The sequence below is a fragment of the Ciconia boyciana genome, chromosome 6 (assembly GCF_034638445.1).
Source record: "Ciconia boyciana chromosome 6, ASM3463844v1, whole genome shotgun sequence".
Lineage (NCBI taxonomy): Eukaryota > Metazoa > Chordata > Aves > Ciconiiformes > Ciconiidae > Ciconia > Ciconia boyciana.
In genome coordinates, this window is record NC_132939.1 from 9,588,781 (window position 1) to 9,604,713 (window position 15,933).

At 36.5% G+C, this 15,933-nt stretch overlaps 1 protein-coding gene across 3 annotated transcripts in view; it reads right to left on the reverse strand.

The window, feature by feature from the left end:
• CSTF3 (cleavage stimulation factor subunit 3) overlaps positions 1–15,933 on the reverse strand; it is a 53,775-nt gene that overhangs the window by 20,855 nt on the left and 16,987 nt on the right. The window lies entirely within an intron of this gene.

Sequence of the window (15,933 nt, forward strand, 5' to 3'; positions counted from 1 at the left end):
CCACAGGGATGGGGAAAGCCCATCACCAGAGAGGGCACACGCTGCCTCCAGGACCCACCGTCACACATTTCTGTTACATTTCTTGTTTTTCCTATTACAGACACAGGAACAGACAGTGATTAGATGCGGACAAGCATCAAAGGATTGACATTAATACTGTATTTTTGTCCTTAAAGACAAACATAACGTGAACTACAGATCTTTACAATAGATCATCCTTCAATTTCTAGCACCGCCTGTACTCCTATTCCGATTTCTTTAATTCAAGAGGTAGGCATTACCCTCATGGAGGCTAACATGCAGGAGTGTCTCCACCATGAATCCACCACCTACAGAATGAGCTTAGGCATACTGTCATTCTAAGGTAAAGTTGGTATATATTAATATCTCCCCTCCATCCTCGAAGACTATACAAAGACCACCTAGTCTGACCAGCTATATTTGGACACTCCTGTAGTAAAATACATCTGACCTTGCCTTCCTCTGCCTGCAAACAATGAGAAATTCCACCTGTTTTGCAGAAAGAGTAACTTTAAATTTGATGCTCCAATAGGAAATTTAAGTCACTACTCTATCAGCTTTGTACAAGATGAATTTATAACAGGGTTAAATTTCTTCCCAGAATACACAACATACTTCCCAATAACGAGCTTCACACACATTCAAGGGCAAAATTTAATCCATAAATTACATTGCAGTTCACCCTTTTTAACAGACTTATTAAAACACATATGTATCATTTACGATTATGCAAAGCAAGTGATTTTATTAACCTGGAGACTTAAGACTACTTGTAGTTGTCTGGAAACATACAACACAACCCTAAAAAGTTTGCTTGTTTTATTTTAACCTTTCCAGTGTTTCTTGGTTTCGACCAAGCTCCTAAGGAAGCAAGGTCAGCACATGCTACTTAAGGATCTGCATGGCTTTTTCTGCCATGACTCTCATTTCCTTCTTCTGGGCCTCATCTATTTCTATATCCCAACTCCTTCTCCTTTTTCAGTGGTTATCTTCCAAGGAAAAAAAAAATTATTTTCTCAAGCATAAAATCTAATGTTCCCTTACCCACTGCCTCCAGCTCTCCCCTTCGTGAGGTAGATCCTCTTGCCCGCTCCCCTCCCCACCACCCCTGCATTGCTCTCCAAGGTTATTTGGAACTTTTTTGGAAGAGGGACCTGAAGAGAAACACCACACGCCACTGGCAGACTGCACCAGCTGATGAGGGACAGGCTGGGAGAGGAGAAAACACCACAGCAGCACCAGTGTTAACTTTCCAAGGAATCAGTTCATAGTGACTGGTATTTTTAGAACTACTATTTACTAAAATCTGGTTTCATTATAAATACTACCATGTATGCAACATCTTTAATGTTTTTTTAAAAACACATACACAACATTTTTCAGAGTACAAAATTACAACCGGAGCATACATGTATGTATTTGGAAGTATTGCTTTTGTTTATTAACTGAAGGGAGCTCACTGTTAAAGACCTATATTCATTCACACAGTTAGATGACTAGGTATTAGGTAATTAAAAAGTTAACATTTTTAAACTAAAATCAGACTACACAAAATTTATCACTGAATCAATTTCTTTTGACCATTTGCCTCTTTTTTTTTTTACATCTTGATTTTAGGGTAAAATAATCAACTACCCACTGTCAAGTCCAGTGGGATGTAATTTGGGTCTCTACTAGTATAGAACTGTAGGTGTAATAAAACACATTCACATTTCTCTACCTGTTTCCAAAATATAGGTTAGGGCTGGCTGGAGAGATGTTCACACTTTATTTGCGGAATAAATACTGCTTGGACCATAGCAGTTCAAACTTCTCAGACTGCCTCAAAGAAATGTAATCTTTGAAAGGATGAAGAGAGTGCAACATGCTAATTCATTCTTCTATCTGTAGCACATTCAGCCCTTTGCTATTTGCTAAGGCTTCCAGCCAGTGGCTAACTGTGTGAGCACTTAACATGACAAACTCATTTTCCTACAGGTCAAATAACAGCAATTACCTTTGCAAATAGCAAACGAAGTTCTGCTCAAGTACATGAAATGCAGGACTAACATTGCACTCACATGTGGTCATTGATCCAAGGAGGTTGGATTATAACTGCCTAGATAACTGGTTGTAAAACTTATCTTATGTATGCTGAACAAAGCACATATTTCATTTGTGCAAGATATTCCAAGGCTTAACCAATGAAATCCTTTATTTTAAAAAATTAGCATATAATTGCAGATGTAGTTTCTATAATATATAATTTTACTACAATGTGTACCAGATAAGGATAGAATGATTCGGTATTTCTGCAGTCTTCATTCGGAGTTTCAATATTCCTTGTGAAAATATAGCTTTTATCTTGCTATTAGTAAAGACTGCAAGGAAGAGATATAGTGCACTGAGTACAGGAAATTATATTTTGAGAAAATGAGTTAAGATGACATTCTAAGTATTTTCATTCAGTATGGTGTAATTTTTCACATTTACATGGTTATGCATCTCAATTTCAAAGTCTGTCATACAATGGGATTTCAAAAGTTACTTAAAATTATTCTAAATAAAATGCCTCCAACTACTATTACATGTATTATTTCTAGAGCTTCCACAACCATGGCATTACGTCAAACTTTAACAATCATGTTGCTTCCACTAGATATATCACCACTTGAAAAATAGTCTCCTTACAAGATGCAGTCACAGCTGCCATATAGATAGCTACAATGTACAGCCAAAAAGCAGCACCATTTTGCAGTCTGCTTCCTGATCACAACCATCTTTTAGGTTTCACAGTTGTCTCCCAATTAACAAAATAGTGGCCTATCATGTACACTGTTATGTATTTGTATTTATATTTGCTCACAGTATTTAAGAATAAATAAGCTTTTCGGTAACTAAGACTTGTTTAAGCTAATGAACAGGACCTGTAATTCTGCACACCCGATTACCAGTTAATATCTAACATATATAAATATGACAACAGGCACTTACTGGGCAGCTAGTGAAAATGTTAACTTTCTATAGCAAAATTCTGGGCCATGTCACCATTTTCTGTTAAAGACAAAAAAAACCAGCAAAAGGCAGCTCTGTCTACAGGAAAAGTGATAATTAGTAACTGAAGGGCAGCATTTTTCATAAGGAGCCAAGCTGCAGTGGGAGACTGGGACAGGACAGTGGCAGAGCCAGAGAGAGCTGCTGCATGAATAGCCAGTAATCCGCAAGGTTGCTCCTCACTCTCTAACTTCTTGAAAATTGTCATTACAGCCTCATGACCCCAAGCCTTTAATAGCCTTGAGGAACAATTAATCAAAGCACATTAGGTTAACACACTCTACCAACCTTTCTCCTCTCAGAGGCAGCAGCCTAGAGATATCTCCACTTGAAAAGACTACTTCCAAAACTCTGAGCATAAAACTAGATTTATCTGGAAGTTCGGGAAAGGGAGGAACCCAGCTGCGCCTGCCTGGGGGTGGTGAGGGAGCAGCTCGGAGCAGAAGTCTTTTCAGAAAAGAGAGCAAACGAAGAAATTGTGAAATGCTGCTCTGAAGACAGAGTAACATATGCCCCAGCTGAAACAGAGTTAAATAATTCTTAATTAAAAAACCTATGTAAACAAGTAATTACCAATTAAAAAAACCTGCAAGTGGAAGGTGTCTTTTTGCTTAATCCATTAGACTAAAAAACCCAATACCTTTAAGTTTCAGATGCATCAGGAAAGAAATTAATCCAGAAGAATACATGAATAATATCCTTAGGTATCAGCAAACAGCATTCTAGAAGTGCAGTAATACAAGGATTGAGAATCTAGACAACCTTGGTGAACAAACTTACAGTAAATGGGTTGATCTAGAAGTGAATAAAGATTAATGCATCGCAGTAAAGAAACTTAACTTTGCTACTAATAGTTTGGCATGTTAACGAACTGTCTACCCTACCTAATTCCTAAATATCTACTCCAGTGTAAAGAACAAGGACTTCATTAAGAAATAAGAGAGATCAGAGACAGAGTTACTAAAAAATAGCTATTGTGTTTTAATTTACACCTTAGTGCAATTTGAATTAATTTCCATGTCCAGACAAATCTTTAGGACTAGCATCTGCCTCTACTCCCTTACAGAAAATGCTGTGGCCTCTTGGTCCTGCAGTGAGGCGCTTTATTCATGTTAATACTTTGAAAAGCAACCATAAAATCCAGGCGCCACTATCAAGAGACTAGCCCAGAGGCTGTACAGAGAACTATTTCTTTATAGACAGCCTTAAAAAAAATTTTGTGGTGACAAAACTGTTAAATTATTTTTCTGGTTGGATAATGGTACTGAATTGCAATCACTGATTCACTCACTATCTCATTTATTTCTAATATCACATATACTTCTCTTTTTTCTTCCCTTTGTTTTCAATCTGGATTATAAATATGAAGAAGCGATTTCTCAAGCTTATTTCCCCTTTCTTCCCATCTGTTTCATTCTGCTGCTACCTCTTCTCAATTTGCTTGTTTGGGTGTTTTACTTCCTTTCCAGAACACACTTTCAAAAAAAAAAAAAAATTCAGATTTGCATTTATGTTTAAACACCAAACCCACCTCATGTTATTACTTGCACTGCTATTTTCCTTCCCAACAAACTGAGTCCCATTATTGCAAATATCTCTTGTGGATTAGTATAATTCAAGTAAAGCTGCAGAAACAGCCCTTGTCAAGTCATGATGAAAAGCACACTCCATGCTCTTCAAAAAAAGACAGACAACTTCAGTTATCTGTTACTTCACCGCCCTATGGATCTGACATTAAAAATTGCCTAGAAATTGGGAGTGAAGTAGAGAGTTGCTGCATCGCTAAGTTTTGTTCACCTCCAAGTACTGCTTCAGTCTACTGAACTGACTGTTCTTTGCTGTATGGGTAAAGCTCACATACATATAGCTGATATAAAGCAGCAGTACTACTAGCTTTTCTTCCTTGTTCTATTTTCTCAAACTCTTCCATGGAAAATAATCGATTAAGTTTCCTCTAGGAATGTTTTAAGACAACTGTCCCCAACAACATTTGATATTAGGTATATAATCAATACTCATGCTTTCCCCCACAAATCACTTTTCATATATTTGCTCTTTACTTAGCATAAGCAGTTCTTACATGCCAATTTAAAAATCAATAGACCAGAAGACCTCTTTAATAAGCACCTTCTGTTGTGGTCATACCATGTTTAGTAGATGGCAACAAGTATTTCCTGGTTAGAGAAAGACAGGACTACATTATCACTAGTTACTTTAAAAAAAAAAAATTTATAGACATTTCGATCCATTCCTTCCTGTTTAGACAATTTTGCTCCCATGTTATCTCTTGCTCACTTTTTGCATCTAGCAGCTTCACACGGTCCTTCTGAGATAATGCTCCTAACCCACTTATTTCACCTGAACTGCACCATCCACTTCACACTCTATGTTCTAAAATGTGCCTGTAAAACTCCAGCAGCCTACTGACATGCACTTTTGACTAAAAGCACCAAGACCTCCTACCTAACATCAGGAAGATGTCTTTCATACTCCCTGCTCAGCACTATTCAAGAAAACAAGAACTTGCCTTAAGTGTTTAGGTCTTGCCACGTACAAGCATATTTTCTGTAACAGTCTCGCTTTGTGCTTATAATTGGGAAGTATGAGCTACCTACTACAATAATTTTTTCCAAATAATGCGAGACAATCCAGTGTTCTTTGTTCCTTAGGTATTTATTGCATTTTATTGTATGACACATCTTTATCTGTGGCACCCATTCTTTAATATCTTCTCCAAATCAGGAAAATCATTACCTTTTTTATTTAGGCAATTTGCCCATTATCAAATTTAATGTAATGTTAATTGTATGCAATAATTTACAAATGCTAAGCATCCTTCTATTTTCCATTCCTTTCTAGCCAGATTCAACTTCATACCTAGATTCTCAACTTGACTGCAAATCTCGTTTTAATAAAAACTCTATTTTCAACATGCCCTGTGGCTTGTAATTTCCTCTTCAATTTCATACTGACTTTAAGCCACTGAAGAAAACATCACCCCACATTCAGACTCCTGCAAACTACCTTGCTTCCTTCCCGACTTACGCATATTGGTTCTCCCTACGTACTTTAGTTCACTTCTGCTTCTCATTCCTGTTTCTCAATGTCTTTTGCATTTTACAGAAGCAGTGGGAAGTTTTAAAAAGCATTTTCAGATGGCTAACATTAACAGATCTACTGATATCCTTTGCAGATATTAGGAAGTATGCCATTTCACAAAGAAGCAGTGCTGTTTCACCTAGAATTAATTTTATATTGGTTTAAGTCTCAGAGGAACAAATTTATAGGACTCAAAAGCACACCAGAGCACCCATGGATTGCAAGATAATCTGTTAACATGACAAAATGCAATGAAATAAATTAAAGACTTGCCGTCTTATTTATTGGCCAGACCACTGAAGTTAAAAAGTTAAATTAAGAGGGAAGCATAAAAGCACGGTATTTGGCCCATCTCATTGCGCTAGAGATCCCCAATTTGTAAACTCAGATAAATTACACCAGTTGTCTACCTCAACTGTGTATCATAAGCAACCAGTCCCTCAAGCAGGGGCAATGGAATTAGACATATGCACTCTTCTCATGCTTTTTTTCAGCTAATTTAGTAAGATAATAGGCACCAGTATCTTACAAAAGGTTGCCAAACTGAGGAGCATAGATACATTGCAGTCTGCCATCACCACTAGCAAGGCACTAACCCCGTAACCTAAGCTAAAAACTCCTTGCAATACTAAGACCTTAAAAACAAGGCAGGGATCAGACCGCTGCAACAGACTGCATATCACAAGGGGTATGTGAGGTATCACTACCTAGAAAAAATAAAAGCCAACTGTTTCATTACACAGCTCTCACACCTTAAAATGTTCTGTGATCTAACTTAAGAGCCTTAATTTAAAATCGTCTAGTTGCTTTTGATTTTTATCAGAAATCTGTATTAATTACAGTAACATACAGCTCATTAAAAAAATCATTCCTCCTTTGATTTTGGTATCCTTAAAATATCTCAGAGAAAGTAAGAAATAAAATCACCACGTTCTTACAAATTTTGCTATGTAATTTGATGATACAGCTGGGGGAAATGGGACATTTTAGGCAGCATTAAGTTCCGTGGTAGGTTTACAGTTTGATGACTTCTCACTACACTCATTGCATGCCTACAGTTTTGACATATTCTTTCCAAATATGCTTGCACAAAAGTGCAGAAAAGGATAAGTTTGATAACCATAATCGTTTCACACTGTGAATTAAGATATTTCAGAGAATTTATTTTTGTAGAATAGTTATCAAATAATAATAATAATAATAATTTTTGTATGGAAGGTTTTAAGAATTCTCCATTCATTCATCAAGATTATATGTTAATAATACACCCGAACAACCTAGAATTTCAGAGAGATCTTACTTTTTAAAGGCATTCTTGAATATCTATTTTAAAAAAGAAGCAACACATCTAGAAGGCAGCAAAGGTCCCTTAAAGTGTCTCTACATTGACTTAGCAAAAAGGGCTAGTACTCCAAATGAAGAAATCTTCGGACCAAAATGAACTTCTGCCCTTTTGAGTGGTCAAATTCATTCAGAGACCATGCATTAATTCCCTCCATTTTCTAGAGTGGACCTGGTCTAATAAAGGCTCTCTCCAAAATAAAGACAGCCAAACAAGCAATTATCCTAAGAAACAGGAATGCAAGTTGCTCAAAGAGTAAAAAAATGGTACTAGAAGATGTAATTGTATCATACAGCATAATCTTCTTACTGTTACAATATTAGCACAAGACTAGCTTGGCCTGTTAGCAGAGGACAAATTGTTCTTAATATTTCACCTCCACAGCTGGAAGGTAAAGAGAAATTTTCCAACAATTTGTTGCAAAAATGGCCCAAAGAATGGTTCTCAAAGCCATTAGATTGGTCCTAAGTCTCCAAAGGTGCCTAGGGGCTGGAATGTTTGACCACAGAAGACAGTTGTCTCATCACAGGAAGACAAGAATCAGAAATCTAGAAGTCAATAGTGGAGAATAATGCTCAGGCACAAGTAATTCTCTGCAACTGCATCGCAGCATCAATTTGCAGTTGACAGGATGTACACTGCATTACAAAATAAACCTTACTAAACCCAAACCAAGTGCACTTGAACTGCAACGCTACAAAAATAACTACAAAAATAATCTTATAAGGAAGGGATGTGGGTCCTGGCTTTGCCATGGATTTCCTATGAAATCATGAAGAAACATTTATTATGTCAGTAATTTTCTAAAGTGGGAAAACAATCTGCCTCAGAAATGTAAGATTAACCTAATGACTGAGCTGGTTTTGTTCTACAGCAATGAGATATTCCAGCTGAAGTTCAGGGAATTAGCGTATTTTTCTAACACAGGCAGCTGCCCTAATCAAAAATCCTTCATATGTCTGTCAGAAATCAAGGAAATTCCCCACCGTTTCCCTTCCGAGAATGCATACTCTTAATCATGGTTACTGAAAAGTCTCGCCTATAATGTTAAAAACTCTATATTAAAAGTAGATGACAGAATTAAATGTCCAGATTTCTGTCTTTTGGCAATGAAGAGGAAACAAGATTCACTATAAAAGTAGCATTCAGTGGTAAGAATCAATAGTTTCCTTCAACATGTGAGTTTTACTGCAGGGTCTTCTCAGTATCTAGTTACCGAGTCTGGACTGATCACAAACAGCCTAATCTGAAACCACATGAACAATGCCCATCTTTTTGGTTAAAGACTTGATCCAAAAACATTTAAGTGGATAGACTCTGCACAACTATTCTGGGACCTCTGTTTCCAGAATACTTGAATTTGAGTGTAATTACTATCCCAGCTAATCAGACTGTTTAGTGCATTAAAAAAACAGGTTTCTAGAATATTTAAATGCTATACTGCTTTCCCCACTTAAACACTGTACAAGTACAGTGTTTAAAGTGGCTTCCCTATCTCCCTCCCTTTTAAACTTCAGCTTGATGCCTTCAAAGGTTAAAGCCAAACCTGCTGGGCTTCCATCTATGGGAACAGTCCCACTATTCATAAAACAGGAGAAAGGCAAAAAGATAAGTACAGATACTTTTAAGTCTATATGCGCTGATATTAGTGCTTAGATAACTTATTAAGCTACCGTACACTTGAATAATTGGCAATATAGAGATGCACTGAAGCTGGAAAATAAAAATACAGATTACATATCCCCATGCTTTAGAAATGAAAGCTACATAGATGACATTTCTACTGAAAGGGGAGGGGGGTTAGCTCTACGCTGTCTTTAATTTTACAGGTCAACTCAAAATAACTTACACCTTATGTGAGGTTGGTTTGTGGTTTGTTTTTTTTAAACACTCCATGCGATTAGAATTATAAGATTAAAACCTCATGTAAGTCAGCTGTACTTTTCATAAGACAAAAGACATGTAAAAACAATTGTCTTTACAAGTTCATTATGTTGTTCCTGTTTGAAAATCATCGGTGTTGGCTTAGCAAAGACCTGCTCTGACCTCAGATTTCAATATAAAAAAATGTCATGTGCTAACATTAATTTCATATGCAGCTAGGTAGGTGCATTTACAGTTTATTTCACGTCTTATGAGAAAGATGAAACGTGAAAGCCCATCATAAAAGCAGTACAGAAACTCACAGCCCATATAGCCTAGCAAAACAGAGAGATGGAATACAACTGACATCCCAGTTTCCTCCCACCTCTACCCATCTCAGTATATAGAAAAGAAATACCAGAAGTTAGGGTCAAGCATTTAAGCTAAAGATTCTGATTTTGGAGTAACAAAAGGACACTGGCACAGGTAAACCCCTAGACTTGCCAAAGAAAAGGTTAGCCTTGACCCATAAGCTAGAAAGAAAACCCTGCTTACTGACCAGAAATGGAATTGCTACTTTTACATATACCTGTATAGAACAAATAAATACAGATGGGTAGTTCTGCCCCCCTTTGCTAGAAAGCACTCTGAATAATTAGTTTATTTTCAGTAAAGCACTGTTTGATACTAATAATCTCATTTCTTTGTTGCTTTTCACAGTGAAAAATGAGTTTGCATCTACACCCTGACACCAACAAGTGGTGTCCATGTAGAATTAGACATATTCTAGGAAACTGCTGTTTGAGACAGCAGCGATCCAGTCAGTTTGATACTTCTTACCCCTGCCCCTCAAACTGAGCATTTTGTGGCTTTTCTGCTGTAACTCCTGATTCAGAAACCCTGGGTAAAGTGTTCTAAAACTTTCTGTAAAACAGAGCCTCTTCAGTAGAAGGACAGCAGGAAATCATTTGATTCGCACCGTGAGGACTTTACTTTAACTGATAGGATAGATCCATTGTTATGTAGACAAAGACTGGACAGAAAAATACAAAATACTTTCAGATAGCATTTATATTAAAGAATGTTGCAAAATGCCTACCAGTTTCAAGCACAGCATTAAAAAATACTATGTAGGCTCTCAGCTGATTTCTTGCATCTAATTTGCACAGAAGCACACAAGGGATCTCAGAAATACTAAGATAGTTCTCTTTTGTTATATTTGGCTGCTTTAAGCTAGGATGCGAAGAGCAGCACTTGGCCTGATGTAAAGACACCAAGCGCACAACAATACCAAACCACCATCTGTAAAAGCAACATGTAACTAACACAGTAGCTTTACTGATAGTCTCTATCACTGGCAGAAAATATTTGGTTAAGTATAAAACAGAGAACTGCTCCTAATGTAAACTACCTAAATTGAGAAGATGCAGCTCACAGCAAGGCAGACAAGGTTCTCAAGAAAAGGTGTGAATTTTCCCCACATTCAAACTTTAGCCTAGCATTGGAAGACGACGGTGCTTGACTCGTTTTTGGTGTACGTCATCACGGTGACACAGCATGCTTAAAAGTCCAGTCTGAAGATTTAGCAACATGGTGAAGCATCACTAGAAAAACCTCTGTGATTCACTGAATCAGCTAACGCTTGAGCAGAGAACTGACCTCGAATATAGATCACAGCAGAAAACTCTGCTCACACAGGTGAAAAAGATGGTAGTCTAGACAGTTTTTAGCAACTCTGCCAGCCTGGGAGAAAAGCAAAACACAGATAATACTACCAAGTTAAAGCAGTTAGTGCAGCTTAACAGTTGGTCAAGATTTCTGTGTGTTGGAGGCACAAAAGTACATTCTAAGAGCAATGAAAAATGTTTGACTATATAGCTTTTGCAGAAATGACAGACTGTTGTAAGTCTGTCATGCAGGCTAATGATAACATCTCATCACTGCTGTGTCTTCATTCAGACCAAAGATCAACAAGAATTATCAAACTTAATTAGGAACACCTGTATTTTTCTCATTAGTAAATTAAAAAAGCCCACAGATTGACCTTATTTTTAGAATTTCTACAAATGGGAAAGAAAAAAAATCACAAAACTTTTCTGGGGATAAAACTGAATTTTAGGAACATCAGTAAAATGACAAGTAAACATGTAACATCTAACTTTGTGCCTTTTTTTTGTAAGTAGGTGAGATTTTTTTGCAATAGTAATTTTTTAACAGCTAAGACTAGTAGCAAGAACAGTAGAAACTTTGTGGCGTTATGAAAAGAGAAACTTACCTGCATCTGCTTAGTGCCAGAAAAATATTTCTGCTGAATTAAAGTCTGTCAGCTAATTTTAAAATTCCATAGTACTTCCCTTTCAATACTCATCTTTAACACACACAAAAAAGCATGTCTGATATAATTTTTAAATATCAATCTTAAATTGAATTTACAAAAAAAAAAAAGCCTGAATTATGTTTAGTCACATCTTATGTGGAGAAATTAAAGTTTTATCCTTTAGCAGTAAATTGTACAGTCAGTTTCCTGCTCAGGCTTACCAGCACTGAGATTTTATCAAGGGCAAATACCGTGGAATATTCTGAGGTTTTAAACAACTATTTATACTGCCCATCCTGCTCAAGTACTACTGTGCAGAATTTCAGTTGACATAAATATATTGACAACATTTCCCTGAGGAATGCTAGCCAGCAGGCAACAATAATGGGCAAGTAACATATACTTACCAGGGCAGCAATTCCTTTTTTTTAGGGAGTGGGAACACTGCTCTGTATTAAACATTTTAGCTTGCATCCACAGCATTTTTTCAGGTAACTTGCAACCAAAAAGTCATGCGTTGGGGACTATTTTAGAGTGCATTTTTATAAAGAAAATCTTAAGTAGCTAGTAGGGGTGTCAGGGGCACCTATTTGTCCTTTTTAAGATTCATCCCACTCTATTTAAGATCAGTCCATTTGAAACTTTACATTCTTCATTATAAAGGAACTATATTTTCCTTCAGTTACTTTTTATATAATGATCAGTCATCGTCACCATGGAGTAAGCATTTCTAGCACGATATTACAATTAGACAGAATTTACAATTCCCAAAGCCACAGTCAGTCAGTACTAGAATGATGAAATTCCCCTAGTGAAATTAAAACCGCTAGACTAAGGCTCTTGGTGTAAGACTTGCCATTCTAATTCAGTATGAAGGAAATGTTTCTTCATGTATGAACTTGTTAGCACTATCAGGTTATGCAGGCAGACTTTCAAAGCATACTGCTTGCACTAAAACTATTAATTACTGCAACATCTATGGAAAATCTGGGGAGAGGGGTCAATTGACCCAGCTGAGGGAAGGAAAGCTGCAAGTTAAACTTCCACCAGCAAGATGTGTTACAAAAGCAATTTTTTGTAAACTTATTCCCTGTCACTTATCTTCAACTTGTATTAATTGCATGTTAGAAGTGTGTAACACCTTTAAGTAGAGGAAAGCCTACATGTATTAAATTACCATCATTCTATTCTCCACAATACTAACATCAATGAGAGGGCTTCTTACACCTCAAGCTCCTGCATAATATGATGCAATTACAATTTTATCTTCTAAGTATCTGTGATACAGTACAAAAGAGTAAAATGTAGGGATTAACTAAACCAAGTTTCAGGGAAAGTTTAAATGAAACTCAATTCAGATCTGTTCCTACAACATACTGCATATCATAGGCTGCTAAACGTGTTTATGTGCTTTACAAATGCAATACCATTACAATCTCACCAGCAGCCATGCAATTGCATAAGCATAATTAAGAGATGTTAAGAGGACCAGATTTCTTCTGCAATAATTAGGATGTAAAAAGGTTTGTCATGGGATTATTATTATTATTTTTTTTTTAAACAAAACCAGGAAACTTACAGAAAGGCAGAAAAAAGTTACAAATATTATTTCATTACTAGGGGATCTCTCCCCCTGCCCCTGCTTTCTGCCCCATCAAAAATGGTAAGCAGAATCATGCTTCTTAAATTCAAAGAACATGTCTGAACCATCCAAAGACAGCTTCTTGATAAGGACTCCTGGGACCTCCTTGTCATCTGAAAGATGAATTGCAAGGGCACACCGAAAGATATGGCCCACAGGAATACCTGATAAAGTCCACAATTCTTACAGCAAATACACTTCTAATTCAGCCCATGAAAACATACAAAAATAATCTTTTGATGATTAGGGAGGAATGGAGAGAAGGCAGGCCAATACTAGGTTCAAGACAAAAGTAAGGCAGGAAATCTAGCTCTATTTTTCCCATCAGTTACACACTGCATCAAGTCACGTTTCTGCACTTAGACTGAAGCTGTATATACTATAAAAAAAACTCCATTCATTATTCTAAATATATTCAAGATTATGCACAAATTATTTTTGTAAGTTATGAGTACCTATAAACTTTTAAGTAACCTAAGAAAATTCTGTAGACAATTTGCACCGGTACGTTTATACACTCAAGATTTCTATTTAGTACGATTTTAAAAGAACATTAATTATGCTCTGTGACCTTATTACATAAACATGTTTATACACATCAATGAACATGTATATATATATACACGTAGTTTGAGAGATTCCTGAGGAATCCACAGGCATGGAACCTACAGCATGTTTTCATTTAACCATAAAAGCTAAAATAATGAAAATTTTGTCAGTGAATTTTAAATAATGCATTTGATTGTTGCTTTACCTTCCTTTCTAACTTTGGAAATACTACATACGCTTTTCTTTTTTTTTTACTTCCGATCCATCACTTGCTTAAGTAATATATATATATGTGTGTCTATATTGGGGAATAGAAGCTGCAGGGATGCAGAATTTGACAGAAGTCAAGTACAACATTTGTTTCCTCTCCTTCATATAGCCTGAAACCAGATTTGAGATGAATGGTATCAGCATTAAAATAGGACAAGTCACTTCATAGTTCAAATTCCAATTTGAAACTATTTTGAAAATATGCTAAACCAGCTCCTAAATTAAAAGAACTTAACTGGAATACGTACCAACACCCATACGTACACTATAAAATGCCATCAATTATAGCCAACAGCATTATAAATTTCTCCAAGCAGGAGAAATACACAGAAGATGGGGGGGGGAAGAGGGAAGACCCTTGCAACTTTTTGCTCTTTGACAAGGCATCTTCCCCTTTCCTAAGGAAAGCAAAACAAAGACTCAGCTGCAACTGAGCTGCCCTTTTTCCTATTTAGTCACACTATGAATGTTTTAAACATACTTAGTTTCATGTATAAATGTAGTTCTACTGAGCACAATGAAGTTAGCTCACATGTTAACTTCACCATGGCTGTTTTATCTGCAGGACACCAGATACATAACTACATACCTGCTGCCTCATTTTTTTAAATCTAACCCATTTTAATCTGAGTAGAGAGTTTATTTTTGTTTTGTTTAAACAGTAAGAACGGTGTTTGAAAATCTATACTTCCAGGAGAGATGATATCTGAAGGAAGTTGATGGCTTTGCAGCAGTCTGGACATCGAAAATACTAAATCAAACAACTAGGCATCATTTTGCAAGTTATCTTTCTAGTCCAAATACATGACTTGCAAAGTATTTTTTAAATGTATTTGATATTCATTCTCACATAAACCAATACAGAAGCATCAGACTGTTTCTAGTAAGAGTTTGTTCTACTATGGTCATGGGTTAATACTTCAACGAGTGTAGAGTTTCTCTTTCCAGTTTCACACACTGGTTATTTCTTATTCTCTTATTTAATGCACTAATGCAAACCATGGGGAACTGGAGAGAGTAAGGTGCCCTCATTAGAAAGTCTAAGTCTTATATAGTCATATTACAGGAATCAAATGAGGTAAGACAGCTCACCCTCCATCACAATACTGAACTTTTCAAATTAGTTGATTCAGATTAACAGTTTGAATTAATGATAAAGCCAATACAATTTAGATATGTGCACAAGCTCTATAACTGTTTTGCTAAAACACAGAGTGAGTGTGAAAGTATGAGTAAAATTACCAAGCTTCCTCAGCATACCAACAATTCTAGCTCTCCTCCTTTTGGAGGAAGTAAAAGATGTTAAAGCTCTGAAAGCCTTTAGCCCAGCAGTCAGTCTACAAGACCTTTGGTGACAGGATCTACTAATAGATCAGCAATGTGTGCTCACTGGAACTTGTGAAAACTAAGATTAGTACATGGACCCTGTCACATGGCTTAGTACAATCTGCTTCTAAGGGAAGAGATCCAGAGCTAGACAAAACATTTACACTTCAGGTTAGAAGTGAGTTCTATTAAACAGTCTTGTATCAAGATGCAACAGGACTCCACTCTATAGCAGTATTACTGAAAACTGTCCACAAACTAAATTTTAAAAGAACACCTTTCTACTTATAATGCCTATCCTTAAACTGAAACATTTCTGATGCCACAGTTCCAGTGAACTCTGGAAATGCTCCCATGCTTCTACACTATGAACATTTGTCACTACCAAACTAGTTAAATCCCAATACAGATCATATTCCAATCACCATAAGATCTTCTCATGTGTAGTTAACTGCATGTATACAATGTGCC